Source organism: Pangasianodon hypophthalmus, chromosome 2, assembly GCF_027358585.1.
Source record: "Pangasianodon hypophthalmus isolate fPanHyp1 chromosome 2, fPanHyp1.pri, whole genome shotgun sequence".
Taxonomy (NCBI): domain Eukaryota; kingdom Metazoa; phylum Chordata; class Actinopteri; order Siluriformes; family Pangasiidae; genus Pangasianodon; species Pangasianodon hypophthalmus.
In genome coordinates, this window is record NC_069711.1 from 16,690,322 (window position 1) to 16,715,637 (window position 25,316).

The 25,316-nt window shown below is 38.0% G+C and overlaps 1 protein-coding gene across 12 annotated transcripts in view; it reads right to left on the reverse strand.

The window, feature by feature from the left end:
* Positions 1 to 25,316, reverse strand: part of ptprfa (protein tyrosine phosphatase receptor type Fa) — a 206,338-nt gene that overhangs the window by 140,159 nt on the left and 40,863 nt on the right. For 3 of the 12 annotated variants that reach the window (XM_053232124.1, XM_053232123.1, XM_053232126.1), the window contains exon 1: positions 19,504 to 19,932. The exons of 2 other annotated variants lie outside the window; for them this stretch is intronic. The gene's annotated coding sequence lies outside the window, so the exon portion shown is untranslated. Of the gene's footprint in view, positions 1 to 19,503; positions 19,934 to 25,316 lie in introns of those variants that run through there. 7 more of the 12 variants (XM_053232125.1, XM_053232128.1, XM_053232127.1 and 4 more) reach the window with 5 other exon arrangements.

Consider the following 25,316-nt stretch of genomic DNA (forward strand, 5'->3'; position numbering starts at 1 on the left):
AAAGGCTTATTAAGGTCAGTTTCAACAAGCAGCAAGGGACCGGGCTAACAATAGCTTTACATACTCAAAGACTTGTTTGACACTCAGAAAACCAAACACGTGGGGCGCTTTGTTGTAAGAGGTTAGTGAGTGGTAAGACAACACTGGAAAAATTCTTACAGAAACGACAATAATAACCAGCATTGCCACTTAATGCCACTGAAATCTTATTCAATCAACTATTTAAACATTGAACTGTCTGCAGAAATTACGCAGCAATAGCATAGGCAGCATCACGTGTTTTTGGCCTGTGTTCCGAAATAGTCATGAACATCTGGGTTGTTGTGGATGAGTAGGCACAAAAAAAGCTGGCAAAAAAAACCCTGACTAAACCCCACCCCCCAATCCCCCCACCCCAGCATCAATGTAAATTTATACTGATCTCAGGTAGGTAAAAGTGGAAATTTCAGACATGCATTGGTGTGAGCGGAACTTGCCAATACCCTTTAAGCAGGTAAAGTTTATTAAAAAATTTAGTTGAGCCTATACAATCCACACAGTTCTCCACACATGGAAGAGGAAATGAGTCAGGTTTTGTTATGACATTGGAGGTCTGAATCCAGTTTCGGCACTGGTCAACTCAAGTCAAGTCAAGTCAAGTGGAGTTTTTTGTCATTTCAACCATATACAGCCAGTTAGTACATAGTGAAATGAAACAACGTTCCTCCAGGACCATGCTACGTAGGACAAACACAGAACAACACAGAACTACAAGGGACTACATAAATTTACAAAAATAAATATACATAAAGTGCACAAGTGCAAACATGTGCAGACAGCACAAGACAGTCCAATGACTACTGGGATAGACAATGGGCACAGTAAGTCCCACAGTTCTATTAGAAACTGAATCCAGTGACAATAGTGCAAAAAAAGTACAATATAAGTTGCTGAAATAGGTGTAAACATAAGAAGTAGCAGCCTAGTACAGAGTATATGTACAGTATAATAAATATTTGTAGCAGCATAACATAATGTGGGGATGTGCAAAAAAATTGCAAAGAGGATGGAGGATGTACAGTTGTGTGTGTGTGTGTGTGTGTGTGTGTGTATGTGTGTGTTCTTTCAGGCCAGTTTCTGACTATTGAAGAGTCTGATGGCTTGGGGGAAGGAACTAACTAAAATTCAGGGGGAACACCAGGGGGCTAAAAACACTAGAAATGACAAGCCATGCTCTTTTTCATAGCAACATGCTTTAAAGATGTGACATGTTAGGGACACTTAATAGAACACTTTGTGTCTGCAAACCAGAGTGAAAATTACATAGTAGGGTTGAGTTTTTCTTTAATTTCATATGATCCAGTCAACCTAGCTTGCAGTGAGGATCCTGACAGCGTTGAAAATGCTAAAATCTGCTGCTCAAAACAAAACGAGGGCTCTCCCATCATAATAACCCAATCTTGGTCATAATTCTCTTTCATTTCCGCCTGAAAGGAACTTAAAGGTTTTCTAGCCATAGGGCTAAAGAAAGTGCTAAAACCAAACAGTATGTTTGCAGCATATTTTTAAAGGTTTGATGGAAACAATTGAGTGTACCCTGCAATTCAGGGTGGCATACACTTGGTGTTTCACTTAAGGACTACAAACAAAGAGAGCCGAGACATAAAGTGAGTATTGGCTGGTCTGTATTCACCAGGGCATGATGAAGGTTAAGTGTTAATAAATAACAGTTACTTGAATGAGACTTTGGCAGAGGGCCAACACTGTCAATTAATATGTGACTGTAATAAAGCAGGGGAAATAACGTGATGAGGCTTTACAAAAAATAATCTTATGACAATGAGGAACAATGTACAACTTCACAGTGGGCCAAACAAGACTTCCAAGCATGTTTACAAATCTGTGTATTACCTGAAAATGGATGGACATGAACCAGGGACAAAACATGACTCCTATATGGATGAGGAATAATTGGTTGAAACACCTTATTTCACCCTTCCAGAGATGATGGAGGAGACAGTTTTCTCATTAAGACACCATTTTCCACAAAGTACACAAGCTTAGTGCTGACTTATTCCATGTGCCAAGGTGGGGTCTTCTTTCTGTGCAACAAAGACTCAGACTTCCCTCTAAGACTGGAGATTGCATTAAGATCAGGTGACATATCCAATTTAACCTGTGTAGGTTCAACAGATAGGGAATTATCATTACGAAGAAAGGAGTCATACAGATCAATCACATTACCTAAATCTTTAGCCAGAATAAAAGAAATAACACGAACTATTAGCTGTGGGTGAACAGCAACCTTCACAACACCTGACAGGGCCGGTAAATGTTGTGCAGGGGCATACAAATTACACCAAGCTCAATTAACATGTACCATGGCCAGTATAGGAATCTATACACATGCACTCTCTAGGATAAACAACTAAATGGCATCAGTAGCCCTTAATATGTTAATGGGCTTCACATCATTAACCGCCAATGAAATAAAACCAGAAAACACAAACAACTTAAATGCAGACTCAATGTTGGGCTAAGGACACTCCGGTAACATATTCAAGACATTAGCCTTCTTGACAGTTGCCAGCTCTCTAACACTATTACATTTTATTGCAGGACATAGAGCAATTAAGTGGCTTTGCTCATCACAGTAGAGTGAGAGTGAATACGAGAAGTGGTGGGCATGCAGGTTTGTAGTGTACTAGTAGGGCTTTTACTGAGATGCGCACAGGGAGATCTCGATTGAAAATAGTACCATGATAACCATCTTGTGTGTTGAAACAAACTCACCACCAAAGTGGCAGCCCTAGACAGAACATTTTTTTTTTCTTCATTCAGATATAGTGTACCACTAACTGCACTGGCAGGCAGCTCTGAAGCTCCTCCATTGGAATCAGTTCTTTAAGCTGTTTAAAATTCACAACTCCACTAGCTGTGCACAATTGCTCAAACAGAATTGACTTTTCTTGAGCAAACTCAGCATACATTTGACTGGCGCCTATAACTAGTCTTCTAAAGTTTTTCTGGTAGCTCATCGATCCCACGAATCTTCCCCTTTACAACATCATAATCCAAACTCTGTTCTTGGCTGAACAAATATCTATCCAAAGTATCCAAAATAAATTGCACTACAATAACATTGACCACAAGCTTTTTAGTCAAAATCAAAGTTGTAGAAATTTACCTAGAAACTGGGAAATATGCATCAACCTCGTCTTCTCTAAACACAACTGGTCATTGGTCTCACAGTGACCAAACCAACATGTTGGCTGATCTCGAAATCAGGCTTGATTTTTTTTTGCAAGCAGCCATTTTTGGCCCATCTACACTGGTGGGAGCAGAAGAGACCGCCACAGGGGAGCAGACTTTCCAGGGCTAGCCATTTTCAGCTTTTCTGGCATTATCTCCCTGTCATCTTTCAGCAAAAATACAACAATTATGCCTGCTTCTTTAACTCTAGCTAGAACACCTAGAACAGCCCCATAGGATCTATGTCAGAAAACGAACAATTATCAAGTTCACCACCAGACTCCACGACTGGCTGGCTCTGCTGTCAGGGGAAGAACACCTGGGGACCTCCCCTTCTCATGTAAGTTCCTGAATGGGTGTGACAGAGTGCAGCTTTTACTGCTTTATTTACAGGACATACATGGAACAGAGATACTAAAAAAAATCTGTGATTAAACACATGTCATCAATTTGGCAAATTGGTCAGAGGCCATCAATTTGGCAAAATGTGGGGAAAATAGTAAATGTCAAAGACAGGAATGGCTATGTAATAGCAATATCTCTGAAGGTAAAAACAAAAATGAGTGAACATTAAAGCTGCCACATCCACCATGGCAGTCCCTTAAGTGCTGACTCGAAGATGATATATTGTGCAACTGCAAACAGCGGAAGATGATGAGAGAGGCATGCAACAAACATCCTAGCTTTAAACCTGAATACAGGAAGGACGTTTGTACGTATATGAGAGATAATGTGTATAGTGTTTGGTAAAAGAGCTTTACTTAAAATGATTAAAATGAGTAAACATCAGCTAGACATGAACTGTAGCATTTGGTATAGCATTCTAAGCCATACAGAAGCTCTACAGTGGTGGGTTGTCTCAGTCTAGATTGCTCACTCTTGGCCTCAGATGTGAGGGGATTTGTGGAACAGAAAGTGATCAGATTGTAAAGTGCCAGCTACAGTTTTCCTTCTTCCATAGACTAATGTGAGCCTTACAGAAGACCTAATCTCACAGGAGAGACAGAGGGAGCATTTATATGCCTCCCTAAGCTCATAAATCTAGTGATTAGAACAATGTGGTCACTGGTGTTAGCAGGATCCTCCTCTGAGAACTCTTTGCATTTCTACTCTCACTCTACAAAGACAAGAGACATGTAACAGAAAACCTTATGAGGGAGGGATTCCTCTCTCTCTCTCTCTCTCTCTCTCTCTCTCTCTCTTCAAACAAGACAGCGAGACAGACCTACAGAACAGATAGACTGGAATAAACTTTAGAGAAGATGAAATCTGGATTCTATTATTATTCTAGGACATTTTAAATACTTAATCAAAAAGCTACTTGTGTGTGCAATCACATAAAAATGGAACGAAATATTAAGATAATGCTTTCTCACCTATTAGTCACTTTGCCTAGTACAGATCAGAGTGAAATAAATAATTTTGGTCTATTTTTGAATTATTCTGATTTGGTTTCATACTACACAAACTGAAAGTAAATCAGAAAAATACAAACAAAAACATCTGCTGTATGTCATTTGGGAAAGGGCAAGGCTAAAACCAGAGAAATTTCTTCATTTACTGGTTACTTCCTGTGGTTGAGTTAAACCAGGGTTCAATCACGTTCACAGTTAAAATTACTGCATCAAAGTTCACTTGGAAGTGGATTGAGTGGCCTTGGACTGGTTGGTTTAGTTCGTAGTAATTACTGCATATGTAATAGTGACACAAGTAACAAGTAAAACATACAGTACAACAAAGAAGTTATCACTAGAGAAAAATAAAAGGAAAAAAAATCTTTGTTGTTCTTGTTCTTCTTCTTGTAGTATAGTCCAAATCACTATTTTTTTTCCACTCTTCTTTCCCCCTTGACCAATACTCAGCATGCAAGCAAACATCATTCACTGTCTAAACAAAGGCATCCTGGGACAGAACCTATTCAGCCATGTGTGATGATCTGGTTCAGAGTTGAGGATGCCTGGTGGCCATTTCTTCCCTGGTGAGGTGCTGCAGTTTGGAGCAGTAATTAATTACAGCTTTGTCTGTCTCTATCTCTCTTGGATGGCACATATTAAAACATCACTATTAACAAGAGCGGTTGGGGGCTGTGTACTTTGATGGGTGTGCAAATGTAGTGGAAAAAAAGTGTACACACGCATACACACAACAATGTGGCTTTCTCTAAAGGGAATTTGAAGTGAATAATCAGTGTGACAGGGAGACAGTGCTTTTAATGCACATTATCTGTTCTGTTGGATGCGGAAAGGGCCTTACGATGCAGTATTTGTGTGTGTGCGTGTGTGTCTGTGTGTGTGTGTGTGTGAGTCTGTCTAACTGTGATATAAAGGGAACTGTGCTTTCTCAGTGTGAAAGCAAATGCTAAATCACCTCAGAACAAGAGAGAGGCTCCGAAAAGTTAGTCAATTAAAGAAGCGCTCTGGGATGCCATTAATCCAGCCCAGTGAGTTCTCACTGCAGCAACAGAAATCAGAGAGAGAGAGAGAGAGAGAGAGAGAGAGAGAGAGAGAGAGAGAGAGAATCTCTTTATGATAAGTGCAGCAGCACAGAGTGTCATGTGGGGAAATTATTTAACACTGCAAATAAAGTACATTCAAATTGGGTCACAAAATGCACTTCAGCACTGGCAGATGGTATAACGAGTCTCGGCCAAAACTGCTATGAGCAGGGCAGCTCTTGAAATGCAGCTGCTTTCTACTTGAGCTGAGCTCCAGGGCGGCCATTTTGTTGATGGCCATAACTACTGATTAAGGACAGAAATTATTTTACACACCACAAACTAGAGTAGCTGTGTGTTCAACAAGGTAAAATCAGACCAATACATAATTAAAGTCAATTAAATTTCATCTACAGCCTTTTATTAAAGTTTCTTCCAAGTGGATAACTTCACTGAAATTTATTGAACTCTTCTTGCAGGGTATGTGTGCAATTTAACACCTTTATAGAGGGCAATCCAGCATTGCCATCCATAGCATGGGTCAAAAGACAGTCAGACAAGCCTGCCTCATTCACTCACACACTCATTCATTCCTAGAGGCGATCCACCGACCTGCATGTTGTTGGGAGATAGGAGGAAACTGGAGGAACTCCATGCACACACAAGGAGAACGTGTGAAACTTCAGAAAGGGAGTAACCTTAGCTCAAGACTAAACTAAAAAGCTGGGATATGTGAAGAAAAGAATTTCACTGTGCTGTAATGTATAACATCCATAAGATGGATGGGATGAAAAATAAAAGTTGGCTTAACTTGATTTGAGTACAAGGTATTTTTTCAATATCATTTTTTCAATTAATTTGTAATATGAACAACAACAGAAACCAGACAACATATAAAAAAACCAACACAAGCCAGACCACATTTCAAATGACATAAATGCCTACATAGAGTGCACAGGTGGAACATAAGTGATGTAAACAAGGGGACGGAATACAAGAAAACATCACACTATCACAAATATGTAAAAAATGTTCTGCTACCATGTTTTTTAGAGGACTTCGCTTCATTAAAACTTATTTTTCGAGATGTAAGACTGAGACCATATCAGCAAGCCGATTTGAGAGCAAGCTGAGCTAGCATTCAAATTGTCTCATACAGCTGTAAATTGTTCCAGTAACTGCATTCAGAGTGTGGACTTTTATTTCAGTGTGGATTACTTCACAAAAGCACAAGAAACTGGAGGAGTTAGTAGGCGTTAATCGATACAGTCAGCAGGAGCGTGGCATTCCAATGGGTGGGAGTGTGTCATACTGATGAGTTTCAGGCCAAGCTGAGAGCGGAGACAAGATGGGAGTGCACTTCACTTGGCTCCTAATCCCCGGAGTTAATGTAGTGCACACTGCAAGGCTTTAATAGGGAGTCTAGAGCATATCAATTCAGCATAATTCTGACTACAGTGAAGAGAGCTGAGCCACATACACACACACACACACACACACTATATGGCCAAAAGTTTGTGGACACCTGGCCACTACACACATATGTGCTTTATGAACATCCCATTACAGATTTTTCTATAATAACCTCCACTCTTCTGTGAAGGCTTAGACAGGCTACATCTCACCCTCACTCCTTAATGAATATGTAGAAGCTGCAACTGCATGTCCTTGATGGAAGTGGCATTAAATACATGAGCCTACACATTTGTGCATCATCCAAACACACTGCCCAAGTATAAAAATATTAAATTAAAAAAGATATATATAAACATATAAAAATTCTCCATTGACAGAGCAGTTGTATTTATCCTCACAGCACAATATGCCATGACTTCCCTGGCAGCACATGGCTAATGCAATATAGCCACACAAATTACATACTGCAGCTACACAATGCATGCAGCATTAGCTATCTGACCAGCTGTCTGACCAAAAATCAGATGTCTTCTCTTGTCTTCTATAATTCCTAATAAACGATATACAAGCAGTGCTCTGTCTACTAATGTCTGAGTGAGCTAAAACTCCAATGCTATTTAGTACACTAGCATGCGGTTGGGTACACAGCCTTTAAATAACCAGGTCTCATGGAAATTTATTGTGTTTCAGACTCTTTGTCATGTCTTGTCATTGTTGGTGTGAGGAAGTATAGAATATTGAAATTGGGTCTATTCAAAATGCAGCACTGAATGTATATGTTTAATAGGCTTAAATACAGGATTTTAAAATATTGACATGCTTCAGCTACATCGTATCCACACAGCTAGGGCTTATGCCTACCGTGAGAAGAGCATCCATGAACCTTGATAATGGTGTTATAATCCTGTACACGAAGTATGAATACAGAAACAATATGGCAGTAGGAGGGAAGGAAAAAATGGACATGAACTCAACACTTTAGATGACAGGCTTCAGAAAACAACAATACGCCTACAATTTCAAACTGACATCACTGATTTGGCTGCTTTTCTTCCTTTAACAACACACCAAAGACTGTGTGAAAGAAAGTGATCATCAACTGTCACAGTACCTGGTATTTTTCTAGCACTTCTGAATATTTAAATTCAGTGAACTTACTGTAATTCTAACATAATTTGGCAGGTTGACAATTTAAGGTCTCATAAAATTGTAGATTGCTCTGGAGATGTCTTTATCTCTATGTTCTACACACACACACACACACACCAGAGAGAGAGAGAGATTCACATGCAATAATTCATATGCAACATGCAAACATTCAGTATATGCATTGCACACTAATACATCACTGAAACTGCACTCGCTCACACTTACAGAATTGGACAGATATCATGTATATAGTGTTGCTGAGGTTGAAGTTGGAGCACACACACAAACTGAATTTCAATCCTGAGCTTGGGTTACTGGTTGTGTGGTGTTTCATACGTTCTCCCGTGTCTGTGTGGTTTTCCTGTATTTTTTTCCCCCAGTTTTCAAAAACTTGCCACTGGGTGTGTGGCTATGCGTGTGTATCTATTACGTAGTAATATGTATGGAATTTACCTTATTTAGACCTTAAGGACCGGTCATATTTTACTTTTATTACTTTTATTAGCTTTTAGAGTAAAACATTAAAGGTACACTACATATACCTTTCCAGTTAAAAGACACATAACTAACAGTAGAAAAGATGTACCCTTGAGGGTACCACTCCAGTGACAAGTAGAGGTACAGTATAGTACCCTTTTTTCTGATACTGTAAGTCATTTTCCAACAAATCAGCATGCACTAGAAATAAAATGGTAAATGTAAACTTGTGGTTCTGTCTGTAAATCACTTGATAAATACTAAATGCTTTATCATTGCTATTAGTTTGATCTTTACCAATGAAGCAGTAAGAGTATGAACTGTATTGTTTTCAGTGAAAGTGACACTGAAAAGTCTGATCCCTCTGGTTCAGGAACTGGCCAAAATTTTCATGCCTTTTTCCAAAGAGCTTTAAAATGTCATCTAGTTTAATTCTCTAGTTTTGTGATTTATTCTTAATCCAACCTTTTCAGGCCTACCCTATTTGTTACGCTGTGTGTTTTTTTTTTTTTTGCACTATGATGCTGGTGTGATATGGTGTGATGTTTAGCTTGTACGGGTTTAAAGATTCAGTTTTAACCATGGCACTGTTTTCAATATTTAGGATACAGTTACACTGATACAAATATGACATTAATCAGAGTGAGGTTGTAATGTGATCATGAATGAACCAATATACAGATTTCTCTGTATTGGTAAAATCTGCCCCTGTCAATCCCAGTAAAGGAGGTGTGGCTCTTTGTGCCTGTCAATTTCAGTCAAGGAGGGAATCATACAAATTACACTGTAATTAATCATGTCTGCCACCACAGAATTGCTATGGCTTTCTGCACAAATACAGACTGTCAGGTCTTGAACTCCTGTTGCCAACATCAGGCCTGTGGGGACATGGCAGACCAATTTTCACACCAATCCACAGCATACAACACACTCATTTCTAAAACACAACACACCTATCACCTATGACAACACAACACACAGCTATTGCTAATTGGTTTAAAACTAAAAATTGCATACATGACAATTAGACAGTCATGCCACTTATCTTAAGAGGGGAATTTTTTTTAATACGGAATCCCCCTTGTGTTTTAAATATCGTGTCATTACCCTTAGCTATAGTGTCAGATGTTTCTTCATTCCTCTTCAGTAACCACTTTATCCTGGTCATGACTGCAGTGTATCAGAATCCTATCATGGGAAAACTGGGTGCAAGGTGAGAATATTTGCTGGGCATCCATTGCAGGGCACACACATTCACACCCTCATTTACACCTATGGGCGGTTTAGCATATCCAATCCACCTACATGCATGTTTATGGGAGGTAGGAGGAAACTGGAAAACCGGGAGAAAGCCCACACAGACAAGGGGAGCACATGCCACCCCAGATGTTTATTTTCTGCAGAAATATTAGGGAAAAAAAGACAGCTGAATGAGGAGACCTCAGTTATCTTTTTATGTTCATTAGAGCTGAACAAAGTGAGTCAAAAAAAGGTGTGTAAAATGAAGTATTACAGTTTTAGGTATATCAGTGTCAGATTATTTGTTTAGTAAAACTGCTAGAATGACAGAATCGCTTTCTTTTATACAGAAAGTTACAGGCCAATGGAGGACTGTGAAGCCAGAATCCAGGTCTGTGAATATGATTAGCCTCTGTTTATTCATGTAGATTTGTAGTGCTCAATGGCTAATTAATACACCAGGCACTGACTTACGGAGGCTCAAAGCTAGGAAAGCATACCTTGAGCATCCATGAAATAAACTGACCCAAATACTATTTTTGTTGTTCAGTGGTAACTGCACTGACACTCCTCATATGAAAAGGATACCTGAGGGTCTATTGGAGCAATAGTTAAAAATATATATTTTATGGGTTGGAGAAAAAGAAAAAAAATAGAAAAAATATCAGTCAGAATAAAGGTCTTTATTACAATCCTAACATCAAATGTTTGAAATGAATTAATGTTCAAAATATTCTCTGTGGCAGAGTATTACTTTTTCTGAAAATCTTACTGTATTACTGTTTCTTGAAAACCTTCTTTGTCTTTGACCCATGAACAAACTGCATATTACCCTCTAGACCGAATTTAATCTCACATTACTGTCAGATTCATCATCCGGCACAATGCAAGTAATAAAGCTTGCATCAGTATGTATTTAGTCCTTATATTTAGTACTGTAGATAAAGAAGCGAGAAACACACACTTACTTTTCTACAGTAATGTTCATTCAATTGACAGATGCTTTTATCCATAGCGACGTGGACGTGAGGCAGAATCCAGTCTACTAAGACTGAGCTTTAACTGAGTGACCAAAAACAAGTATAAGATAGCTAGTTGTAGGAAGAACAGAGGCAGCCACAACTAAAGACACACACACACACAAAACCCAGCAGGATGTGACTTTAAAGCCGTTCTCCACTGATCAGTCATCATATCAGTCATCTCATTAGCGTCCCGCCTCTGACATCTACATCCTAACTGATTACAGTGAAAAATGGCTGCTCTTGCTTTAATTAATTCATAACGGTAAAACGACTTCGACAGCACATAAAATTTAACTTGCTGCAGTTAAACATCTTTTTAATTGGGTTAAACTCTCAAATTCCCTAGAACTAATCTGACACTTTACAGCTTTTAGACAAGTTTGACAAGGGAAGATAATGGTCACATCTTCTCCTGCACGTAAGATTACGCTTTGAATAATCCACCCAGAGTTTCACTGTTTCCTGTTGATGTTAATTTTCCTCATTGCAGTCTATTAATTTTTTTTTTTGTGTGTGTTTTTTTCACCTTAACCTACAGTGGAAATTAACAAAACAAACAGAAGAAGGAGTATATCACATCAAGTTGATTTTTGATGTTATTCAGGTTAGCCATCCAACACTGTCACAAAGAAATAGGCTATAAAACGTCAAAACTACAGTAGCAAATTAAAAAAGCTAATTATCTTTATTCTTGTATCACATGATATCTGAAATGTAAAGCTTTCAGATCGATACGTACTTCATATTATTACTGCTGGATGCAATATTACACAATCAATATGTCCAATGTGTATCAAGAAAGAAGGAAAGAAATACAGACAAAAAACTCAGACAATTTGAGTAAAAGCAATCAATTAAATGATATGAATCTATAAATTATATTGGATTAGATCAAAACTTCTAAAATGCTAAAATTTAATATAATTTAATATTTTATCTATAATATTATCTAAATATTTTAAATTCATTAGGATCTCAGTTTAAACAAACAAACAAACAAAAAACAACAAATACATACATAAATACATACATACATACATACATACATACATACGTACAGCTTCAGGATACCACCTGATGACCCTGCATAGATCTGGACTAATACCTGACTATTTTCAAATTCCACAAACGACCTTGATGCTAAAGAAAGAATTTTTTTTTTCTGGATTGTATTCTGAAGTTTAACTATTAAAGAAGCAGTCAAAACAGTCCAAAAATAAATGTCTTTCACATTATTTTTCTGCTCATTAAAACCCTAATGGTGGGAGTCACTGATGTATATAATAAGGATGGCAATTATTCTCCAATACTGTGATGGTCACAGCATGAGACCCTCCAGAGAAGGGGTGGCTTTTGAACAGAAACCTACCGCTGTGTGTGTGTGTGTGTGTGTGGTCCCTCAGACCATTAAAAAAGACATGCCACAAGAGGAGACAAGAAAAAAAAAACATGGCACATCTGAAATGACTGTTTTGCATGTGGTCATTGAGGGCCAGCGGATGAATATGGATTAGCTTCTTGTTCTCACTTGAGTGTTTTTCCAGTGAAGAAGACAAGCTCCTACCTGCGGAGCTGAGATTGCTTAATAAATGACATGCTGTCCCACATCTCAGCCTAATTCTCAGATTAGATTCAGAGGTAGTTTTTTATAAATGAACCCAGCAGTATAAAAAAAAAAAAAGAGAGAGGCTACTGAAGGGGTGTCTAAATGCGCCAAGTTTGCCAAGTTATGATTTCCACCACCACCAATAATAATAATAATATTAATAATAATTTAAAAAAAACATCATCATCATCACTTTCATCATCATCCTTATTTGTATAACATTTTTCATTTTGAGTTCAAAATCTTAAAGTGCTCAAAACCAGTTCTTTATGATAAAGCATATTAAAGAACCAATTTAAATTACAAATGAATTGACTGTAAATCTATGAGAATTACTATCAATCATAAAAATGAATTATTTAAAAAACAAGTCCCGAAACTAAGAATAGCCCAAGTTAAGCACATATGGATTTAATTTGGATTTAAAAACAGATATTGAGTTAACGTTCCTAATGTTCTCTGGAACACTATTTTTACAGTTTACAGGCGATGTAAGAAAAACATCTTTCATCGGTTGAGCTGTGACTGATCCTCGGGATTAACAGTGGGCCTGCCTCAGCTGAGTGAAGTGCTCGGGATGGGCTATACTGTTTCAGGAGATCAGTGAGATAGGCCATTTAGAGCTTTAAATGTCATCAGCAGGAACTTAATAGACATCCGGTGTGGCATGAATAAGCCTGAGGTAATGTGCTCTGACTGTTTTCATGGTTTCAGAGTTTCAGAATTTGCCATTGCCACTTTGTCTCTTTGGTCAATAAAAATATTTGTATGAGTCTTTGGAACGTGGCTTTGAGACCTTTGTGATCATAGTAATGTTGGTTGACTGGCAAAACTTTTTCATTTGATTAGTATTTACTAAGCAAGCACATCACAATTTCAAGTAATTTCTTGTATATACTGTGAATATAGAATCCAAACTATTGGTTTTTAAAGTAGATAGTAACATGTTTGAAAACTACCAAGTTTGCACAGCAGTACCTGATACAATAATTACTCAGAATGTAATAAGTACTGAGTACATAGTAACGTATGTATAATACTACCAAACTACTAAAGGTAAATACTATCAAAGTACTAATATGTAGCATTACCAAACTACACAATATAAATACTACTAAATACAGCTTCAGTAATTACAGATAACACATCAGTAATAATGCTTGTAAAGTTATAGAATGAATCAGTATTTAAAATATGGAGCTGAGGGCAACAATCACATCTTTGACTAGCACTGCAGCTGAGCCACACTAAACTTGTGATTGAAACAAGCATCTTAAAGACGTGTTTAAAGTGGAACAACTGACTATGGTTTGACCTTATGGCTGTTAGACTACAAGTGCACACCTTTTGGAGACCAGGAGAGTATGGTTGGCCTTCAGCCTGGGTGGGATGCTCTCCTTCCTCTCTTTCCTGTTGAATAGCGCAGTACCAGCCAACCGTAGGCATCTTTTGGCTCATGTCTACAGAATCAGGCAGCTAATGCTCTCCTCCGAATGCATTTAACTGCCCTGTGATATTAAATGGCTGGCTTCAGTCACCTTGAGTTACTACAACGTTACTAGTTTATTCATTTATAGCATTGTTTCAGGAATTTACACTTTATGAACGTGCAAGAGAGTTCAAGAGTCGGGGAAGAGGGGAGACACCTCGGATGGAAGGAATTCACATCCCATCACGCATCAGACTTGAGGGCAAGTCAGTGCTTGTGCCTTGAGAGAGAGAGAGAGAGACAGAGAGACAGAGAGACAGAGAAAACACATGCAAATAGGATAACAGGGACTCACTACAATCAAGCAGCAGTGTAGATCCCACCAAAAGATTTCATAATGCTCATGGACGGGCAGCCATCTTACATATTGCCCAAAAAAGTCAAATCGCTTAAAAGAATTTTTTTTTTTTTTTTTTTTACAGTGAATAGAAATTACTACCTACATCATCCTGTGTCACAAAGAAAGATAAAAGGCGACCATAAAAACTTCAAAGTTTCAGAAGAAATGTGTTTGAAGTTTTTTCCAAAGTTACAAAGAGGCTCATTTTAAAACTGGGCTTAGAGTGGCACACAGAATCCAGAGGTTTAGAATAATGCTGTTAAGTTTATTGCATTGTGGACGCTTTTCTCAGAATCCTTCACTTCTACGTAAAGACCCATTTAGACAAACTACTTTCACTAGAAACACAAGAGGCGTAATTAAATTTGATTTATTTTGAACTCATCTTCAGAGGCTCAGTGTCTGCCATCAAAGGAAATACGGAGCGATGCTCTTCTAAAAGCCCACAGAATCGTTCCCGGGTTTGATCCACATACAGTACAAGCATGGTGCCATATTTCAGAGGAATCCTCTTGGTATGTGTGCGTGTGCGTGTAGCCACCTTCCAACCAACCGCTGGGAAAGCACAGCTTCGACAAAACAACCCAAGCCACATTTCAACAGTAATCAATTACAACATTGTGGTAAACAAGAAGAAGGCAAACAGCAGTGAGCCACAGAGCAAACACCACAAAGTGAAGCCTGAATCTGAAAACACAGATTCCTGGACAGAACCCAGACAGCCGATGCTAATGTGCTTTACTTCAACATGAGCAAATACACTCTCACAAAACACCCATCACCCTGGGCTCAAAAAGTCAGAGAGGTTAAGCACATTTCTGAGTACCTACTCTGTCTCCGTAGGCAACTGTGATGCTATCGAGATAAAAGGGCTAATTTTATACACAGTTTACACAGTTTGTCTTGACTGATAGCTGTCTAACCGATAGCTTGATACATGATAGCTTGATATCCTGAAATGGTTATCTCTGAGATAGCAGAGTTAAATCCTACAAAGTGGCTATTGCTAAATATGAAGTGAAGTGACTTGTGGCCAAGTATGGTGACCCATACTCGGAATTAACCCATCCAAATGCACACACACAGTAGTGAATACACACACATACACCGTGAACGCACACCCGGAGCAGTGGGCAGCCTTTTTTGCATGCTAATATGCACTTGTGAGAAGAAAAGTGTTGCTTACTCTCAGTGCGATGATTAGCTGAAATGGGAAGGTTGGGGTTGACTTAGAGCAGCAGTGGAAGTCCTAATGTGTCCTGCCATACTGCTTGTCTTAATTAACCCTGGCATAAACACTATTTTATTTTGTTCACCAAGAAGCTGTTCTCTCCTCCATGACATTTCAATATCAAGTCTACAAATGTTTGTACTTGGTAATGAGTGATCCCTCAACATGTTTCAGATGCATTTGTTTTCTATTCATGGAGCATCACATTGAACTCTCTCTCTCTCTCCTAGTTAAGATGCTTTTGGGAAACTCAGCCCTAATCTTTAAACACTCCTGTTAATAGATCACTGTAACAACCCTATTTTAGTGTGTGTGTGTGTGTGTGTGTGTGTGTGAGGGCACCTCAGCGGACATACCAGTCTGCAGACATGCTCATTCCTGTGTCCAATGCACTCAGCCACCTTTATTAAGGCCCCGTGTGATGCCTGTAGGAGGGAGGGGCCCTGTGTTGTGGCTTGTGAACTCAGTGGACAGATGCTTTTATTCAATGTGAGAGAGAATCCAATCCATTTGAACTCACAACCTTCATTAGCACATAAGCACTCTATGTATGTATGTGTTGTGTTAGTGTCAGGTTGATATGGCTCATTAGTATGGTGAAAAGTGGAAAACTACAACCTCAGCCAAACTAAATATAACTTATTGTGTATTGTTAAACCCGGAAATAGCATTTGCCTTTCTAGCATATAGGTGGAAGCTGAAAACATGTAGAGCATGCCTGACCATGATATATTCTAGGTAATATTCTTAAAAAAAATGCATTTCACAGTGTGAATTACTGATAAACTTGGGAAAACGATCAACTAAAGTTCTACAACTGTTGCATGATTACCATATCAGTATTTGCTACTGTTTCATAAGTAAGGAATAAAACACTTTGAGACAGGCAGGTATAGGAAAATAATCAATGACATGGTGGTGGGAAACATCAGTTTATTCTTTTCTAATTTTCTAAAGCAATTAGTCAACAATTATTTTAACCTCTTATAGTTATATTAACATTATTATATTATGTATAATGTTATATTATACAAACAAGTTAGTTAGTTCCTGTGGTCACTCACATTACAGCATCTACAAACAGTTGTTTCCTCACCAGCCAAAAAAAACGAAAAAAGGGTAAAACCCTGAAACCTCTCCTGTGATGGAGAATCTACTGCCTGATACAAAGTGCTGACACCCGACATTTCTCCTTACAGAAATCTTCACCATATCAATTAATATACAATTTTCAACAGCACATTTTTAATCCATAATTTAGGCTTAGATCATGTTGAACATCCATCATACAAGTCCCTGTGAATGAGGTACTTGAAATAATAAAGTATTAGATTGAGCAAAAATCATTTAAACCTGTGATGTGCCTTGTAGCTGGAAATACTGCCAGAGGTGAAATGAATCAACACCTTCTGATGAATCAGATTCAAGAATTCAGTGGAATAAGCAACATGACTGTATGTAATGGGACTGTCTTTTTCTTTGTTAGTCATTGATGTCTGGATAATTTTTGGCATATCGTCTTTCCTTAACTAGCACAGACCTAAAGTAAATGAAGTTTTGTTTATTGATCATGTTTAGCCAGTAAACAGACAGATTTCTAAGCTTAAGGAAACAGCGGTTATATAACTCATTCACTATCACTGTGCTTGAAAGAGAAGTTAATATTGGTGGAGCTCAAAAGCTTAGTAAGGTCATGACCTTTAGTGACAGCTTCGACTGCCTTTATGGGCTCAAACACTAAGAAAGAGGCAAAGGGGGTAGAAGGGGTTATACGAGTCTGACCCTAAACCTGCCCTTCTCTTCAGCATGCCCACCCACACTAACACAACTTACTGCTCTGCCTTTTCACCCACCCATTCCCTCGCTATGAATAAGAGCAACCTGCATGTGTGGGGTGTGGGGACATGTGAGACAGAGAGACAAAGAGGGAGAAAGACAGTGAGAGGAGGGAGAGAGAGAGAGAGAGAGAGAGAGCGAGAGAGAGACTGCTAAATGGTGAGTGCAGGTCTGCAGGATTAGGAGAGACAAAGACATTGTTGAAAGACATAAGCCTCCCTGAAATGGAATCACTCCCCGGAGATGGAGGGTCTCTTTCCTATACACACTCCTGTTCACACACAGTCACGCACAGCACCAGTCACATGGACTCACAAACATACACACACAAACACGCGCTTTCACGCTGACTTCTCCCCAAAAGACATTTTTGATGGAGTACACAATCGGAGCGCTTCAACCCTGCTGATTTTGGCAAGAAGAAAAACCTGTATGCTCTCATTCTCAACAATCAGGAACTGTATTAACATGCTCATAAAGGTTCTCAACATTATAACACATTTTAATATATTTTCAACTATACATAACTGTCATGTTTTTTTTTTAACAGGACATACCACTCACTACACACATCTGTATTTTTTGTGTGTTTGAATGTCCAACATATTTTTATCCTTTTTTTATTATTTTTATTCATTATGTCCTGTTGCAATCTAAATTATGCCAGAGCATTCAGTTTATTTCGCCTCACTTGTATTACCAAGCACCCGATAGTAACTATGCTGACACAAAAGAAGTGATATCCTGCTATTAGCACAGTGGACTCTGAAAAGGATTCATACACAAATTAATTGAACAAAATGTGATATCCTCGTGCGAATATTACTGGAAAGACTGGAATTTGTTGACAGTTATAAAATTCATCGTACACCTTGTATTTAGTGAATAAAAATTATTTCTGATGATGAAACCTGCTCCAATGATCAAACTCATCAGTTAATAGCATTCTGTGAAAATCTGAAATTTAAAATATATTAACCAAAAACTACTCACTCAGTTTTGAATACTAATTTCCACTACATTTACATTTATTCATTACGCAGGCACGTTTATCCAAAGTGGGACAACGCATGATGCAAGTATCTTATTATTTGAGGTGGCAAGATAGTTAGAAACAGAAAAGGTGAGTGAATTATGATACACACTGTTTGGATTCTCTCTGGAACCACATGGAAAACTTTTAACATCTAACTAAAGTCTAATGATCACCAACTAAAAATGAATCATGAATCATGAATAAGATGGAGGATACACACTGAATTGTCATACTATTGATAACTTTTACAGTTTTTTTTTTTTTTTTTTTTAACCTCTTGTATGTGTTCAGTGCAGGTTGTTTATTTAAGAACCAAAAGCAAACACAAAAGCAAACCCACAAAAATCCATAGCAAAGGAAGCTCCTTCTCCACCGCATGTCACTCCATTTCATTTCATTTGACAATAAAACGACCTGAGACATCTTTGCACGTCAGAATGTGGCAGCCAGAGAAAGCTGAAAGGACAGGAAAGTGGTCTGCTAAACAATTCAGCTTTAAAAGTGCCAAGAAATGAGAAAAGAGAAAGAAAGGAAAGGTCAGAAATGTGAAAGACCAGCACGGGGAGAGGTTCAGCACTTCGACCATGAAGGAAAAGAACATATCAAGAGAAACTTGTTTTAAAACGAAAAAGTTGTCTTCATAAACTCATCCGTATGAAAGGCTGGAAAAAATGTCGATTTGAACTGCACCCCTATTCTACCCAAAAAAAGTAACAAAAGTGTGAACTCTGGTGGAGGAAGAAGACCTTTTCCCAGAGCAAGCCCTCTGGCCAAGTCATTTCGCTTCAGTGACAATAAAACAACCTGAGACATTTCTGAACTCAGGAACACTGAAGCAGCAGCAAATGATATACAGCTGAAAGGATGGGAAAGTCATCTACAAACAGTTCTAATTTAAAGGTGCCAAGAAAAACACATGAGACAGAAAGGAAGCAACAAAAAGAAAAAGTTTGAACTAATTACTCGAAATAGAAAGGTGAAGTTAAGAACTTACCCTGTGAAGGAAAAAAATGCCAAGGTAAATCTGAACCGCAAATCCTTCAGTATGAAGAGAGGCTTAAAACACTTTTTTTCCCCAAAAAATGAAATAAAAGAGTAAAATCCAGCTCGATGGAGAGAAAGAGCTCCAGGTGGTCACTGTCTGAATGAGCGCGCCGATCAAATCCACCTGCCTGACACGCTGAGGGTGTGTTCTTGAGTGTGTGTGTGTGTGTGTGCGTATCTGCGTGAGAGAAAGTGTGTCTCGAGGGAGAGGCGTGAGCTTTCTGAGACCGGGAACAAGGCCAGTCCAGACACATACACACACACACACACACACACACACACACAGAGTCCCTCTCTCTCTCTCTCTCTCTCAGGTGTTGAGTTACAACAAGCCCCCGAGGGGCCGGATTTACACTCCTCAACCAATCAGAGAACAGAGCAGCCCCATTCGGTCCCTGCACAGGTAAGTGTAACCGGGATGAGTCCGCCTTGTGTTACTGAGACTTAAGAGGCATTTGGGTTTATTTGAGACAAGGCAGACAGACAGACTGGCAGCAGAGCAGTCATAAAGATAATGGAGATAAAAGAGGGTGTGTGTGTTAACTGATTGTAACTCACCATGTAGTGTTCACTGCTAATCAATATTTCTTTCTCACTTCCCTACAATCATACAGAAATTATTTTTAAAATCACCCATATATAATCTCTCCGTCTTACTGATAATCAGAATAAACAATCATAGGCATAGTTTTCCCCACTTCAGGTTTTACCCCAACACCTCATTTTAAAAAGCCATTTTTGGCCAAGACAATTTACTTTTCAAAATCCACTTTCTTCTCCCACCCATTTTCAAAGTGCGCTTTTTTGCCTCCCAATTTTCAAGATCCATTTTTTTCCTATCAATCTACAAGTACACTGTTTGCTCTTCCTTTAAAAATCCAGTTTTTTCATTGAGGATGACCCTGTAACATTATGCAATGAAGCATAAGTCAGTGTATTTCTTAAATAATAATAATTATTATTATTACTTAATATTAAATTAAATTAATAAATAAAAATTATTCTTATTTTTTTTTGGTCATTGGCACACACTGTATGAGATTTATGCGAATGAGGTTATAGCCATTAGTAATACATTTAAGTTTAATTTACATTTAAGTTTAAATTAGTAAAAATCTAATTTCCATATGGACTTTGAACATGATATAATTCAGTTATTTAATTATTCATTGTAAATCACCTGCAACATGCCCTTTTTGTGCATCCCACAGTATACCCTCTCATTATTTTAGATCTTAGTAAATCAATCAAGGTTTTACAGTTTATAAAGAGACATGACAACGATCAACCTGTACAAAAAAGTGAAATATTTTTTACATAGCATACAGCTGAATCTATCAGACTTTAAGGAAACAGAAGCTGGATAACTCAGTGATTTTGGGAGAGTTCTCATAGAAAGACCATCTGGTTACTGGGTAATATCACTATAGTGATGTAACCTAAAGTCATCTGAGTATTGTGTCATCTCCAAGTGACTGTTGCACATTGTTCTAGATAGACAGAGAGACTGACAATAAATCACACAGAGATTAAGAGAGACAGCAAGAGCTAGAGAGAGAGCATGAGAGAGACTGTGTGTGTGTGTGTGTGTGTGTGTGTGTGTAATTGAAGCAAGAGGAATGTTTTTTCGAGCTGTGCATAGACGTGATGACACACACACACACAGAATTACTGCAAAATCAGAAATACAAATGGGATGTTCACACACGGGGATGAATTTAAACAGACAAATTAACACAGGAAATGAGACTGAGTGTTCTCTTTGCTACACACACACACACACACACACAGTGATGAATAAACATGAAATGGGAAAACACAATGGGGCGTGCCTTCACATTAAAATAATCAACGATGGGATGGTGTGATGCGTTACCACCCCAAAGTTGACTTATTTAATAAAAGGACACCCTGAAGCGTTTTATTCTTCTTATACCACAGCAATTTGCCAACAATTACACATTTTTATCAACTAAAGAATTAAAGAATGTATTGTCTGTAATACAAGTTAGTTCAAGATGCACTTGCTGTGCGTCAAATATTCAATCCACTTTGGCGAAAATTTGCTGTGAAGTGGTGGAAATGATCAACTTTAGAGTAGTCAAAAAGCTCCAGCGTAATAGGTCCACTGTCCTGCAGAGTTTAGCTCCAACCCTAATCAACCTCAACAAGCTAACCAAGGTCTTCAGGATTACTAAAAAATTACAGGCAGGTGAGGTTGGAGGTTGGAGCTAAACTCTGCAGATTTGAAGAACCCTGTGATAGATCATGCTTTAGAGATGCCAATATCAAATGTAGTAACATTTTATACCTCATTGACAAGCATAAGTTATTATATGTCATCATCATATAACATAATTACTGTAAAATACTGTTCATTTTTATTTTTTATGCTTATATTACATCTGTTCATTTCTCAAAATGCATGAATAAAGTAAGCTTTTCCCCACATTTCTAGCTCTAGCTCTGTAACCAGTGGAATCTCAAACTCAAAATTTTTACAACACAATGCTACTGTAGAGGACTTTTTTCTCTGAAAATTTCAGGATTGTATCTGGTCCCCCACCAAAGATATTCAACCCGAAATTGGGGAGGATTTAAAAAAACCCTGCACTTTCTCGCCCCATTAAAAAAAAAAAAAAAAAAAAGTCTCAAACCTGAAATACATGCACACTATATTTAGATATCCCCTAAAAAAATTAAGTCTGAGAACCTTTCTCATTATAAAGTGACCCAAAAAAGTGGAACTGTGAGCAATCTTGAGCATTATATTAGGACTTAAGTTCTACATCTAAGGAACAAGAATGTGCAAAATGTTTATATGTGTACATGTACCTTGTAATGTGTTCTAGAGATCAGTTTTTCTTCCAAGACCATCCTGAGCCAAGATACTAAGGTTTCCGGAAACAGTTCAAATCACTCAAAAAAACAGCTCAAATCAATAGAATTTTTTAGAAAAATTAAAAACGGTCAAGCAACCAACTTTACAATTATTGGACCACTTGAGATGGACTGACCCTATACTGTGTTTACTGTTATAAAGTTACAGTACTACAAAGTATTAATAATCCATACTTTCTATTGTAGACTAATGAATTGGACAGTCACTATCAATTGGAATAAACCTTATGAAATCAGTAAGGCACATATTAAGAATTCATTGGATATATATTCATGTGGCCCCTTTATTGTTGCCTTCAACCTCAACTGTGTTTGCCACTTTGACTTAGTACAGACCTGTGAATTTTATAGCATTTCATTAACAGTATAATTAACATAATTAATGTTCCATTAACACTCACAGTACTAAACAAAATCAATTTTTATAATTGAGTTTTTAATCATTAACACCTATAGTGTTGACATGAACTCTCAGAGTGTTGCATTAAGTTGGATGGACGCAGGACATTTTTTCTTAAACATGACAGGTGTTGAGGAACAGCAAAGCACAACCCTTTTCTAGGTAACAACAAACAGTGCTGATATAATGGACAGGACTTGGGAGAGTATTGAGGATCCCTGTGTATGATCCATGAACACAATATGTAATCAACCACACTTACCATTTCTCCAATACACAACCCAAAGTAAATCAAAAAGTCAGACAAGGGTCAAAACACCTTCAACCAAAACAACAAGGCCAAAACAGTAATCCGAAGAATAAAACAAAACACAGGCAGAAGTCAAGAGAAAATCAGTCAGAGAAATAACAAACCTCAGAGTTTACCTCAGAAAGTAGGTTGTTGGCAAGACTTCACAATGAGTGTTTGTGAACCACATGCTTATATATAAGGCCAAGACGTTAACAGGAAGTTTTGAGTGTGGAAGAAGAGTCTTTAATATTCAGGTGAGAGGAAACTGCGCTGAAATGGAGATGTAATGTCCTAGATACATTTTTCAGCTGGCTGAGGATCATTTGAATTTTTGGAATGAACTTACAGTGGGCATCATAGCAATGTTCTGTTGGAGAGGTACACTGTAGTCTATTGTTTGAGAACACGGTTACTCTTGACAAAATCACTGTTAAAAAAAGAAAAAAAAGAGCAGCAGTTGGTTAAAATGGTGGATCGGCATGTCGTGAGTTCAAATCCCAACACTGCTAAGCTGCCACTGTTGGGCCCTTGAGCAAGGCCCTTAACCTTTAACTATACAGTTGTATAGAAAAATGAGAAAAATATAAGTTGCTCTGGATAAGGGTGTCTGCCAAATGCTCTAAGTGTCTATTTCTTTATTAATCACCAGATTTTAGCTGATTACTGTACATTACTGAGTCTATGCTTTGTTTTTTTTATACGGATTGTTCACTTTTTTTGTCTGTTTTCTCATTTATGGCACAGATCTCTGTATCAGCTTGAAATCAGTAGGCTAATGCAGAAATCTAGTATGTTCCCTTTCCATGATTGTGGATTTTGCACTGGTGGAATTCCAAATAAAAACACTCACATTTTATCTAAGTCTCCTTGTTTGTGAGAATCCCACTAAAATAAGTCTATAAGTGACAGACATTGAAAAGACATTTTGTGTAAGTGAAAGCTTTGCTGTGAAAACTTGCTTCTTAAAGGGAATGAAAGGAGCTGATATGATTAGGTAGCAGCACACCTAACCACACCTGTTTGGATTCATTCAAACCCCAACCTTTTTTTTTTTTTTTTACATTTTTCCAGCTGTGACACCTGGTATAATTAAGAACACACATAAAAGTGAAAAAGGACATGTTAACAATAAAATGGAATTCACTTCACATCAAGTTCATTTAGCTAAACCTTAAAAGTGTGAGCCAAGAGGAAAAAAAGGAACTTTTTTCCTGGAAAAAAAAAAAAAACAAACAACCTAGATTGCTGGAGGATTTGGGCCTCAGCCAGTCCAGTAGGCTCCATGTTACTGAACATGTCCTATCTGCAGATCTGACTGCCCGCTCCTGCCCGCATGAAAGTAAAAACTGTTGCTCTCATGACTTATTTGTTGGGTCTTACAGGATCACACTCTAGTGTGTGCTGAGCATACAGTGCAGTTAGCTCACACTAAGCATTTTCTGTCTCTAATGACACTAATGACTTGCTCTCAAACACATACAGAATAATTGAGAAAGAGGACAGCCTGGCTGCTAAACCTACACTGCCATAGATATAGAACACCTATAAAATATCACCCTCTTGTTTGGGATGAGTTTCCAGATTGTCCATATAGAGTTTAATTGAAATTAGTGCATCCATGGCGATTTTTGTGCAAAATGACAGCACTTTGATGAAAAACACACACACATACACACACACACACACACAAACACACACTTGTATTATTGTGATTATGGGGTCCAAGTGTACACACAGTAACATGCCAAAACTACTTGTAAGGTCATTTTATTGCCTGCATCCTTCATGCATCATTCACTCAATATAGTCTACTGTAAACTTGAAAATCTGATAAAAAATAACGACATTATCTATCGCTCCCACAACACACACAGACACACCCACACAGACCTCAAGGGTGATGCTGACATAATGGTTCTTTATATTTTATGTTAAAACATTTTATCTTTTCAAGGCCAAAATGGAGCACAAGGTTTATAATTGGTTAGTAGCACAAGATGTTACAGTTTAATTTTTACCATGGACAGTGTGTGTCCAATCTCTCGGTTTGCTCCAGCAAATAATTACACAAGATCTTTACAGAACCTGCCAAAAGTCATGATAAATTTTGGACATTGCAGTTAAGTCCATAATGCTGGACACTGTCTGTACTTGGTGGTAACAACCATCT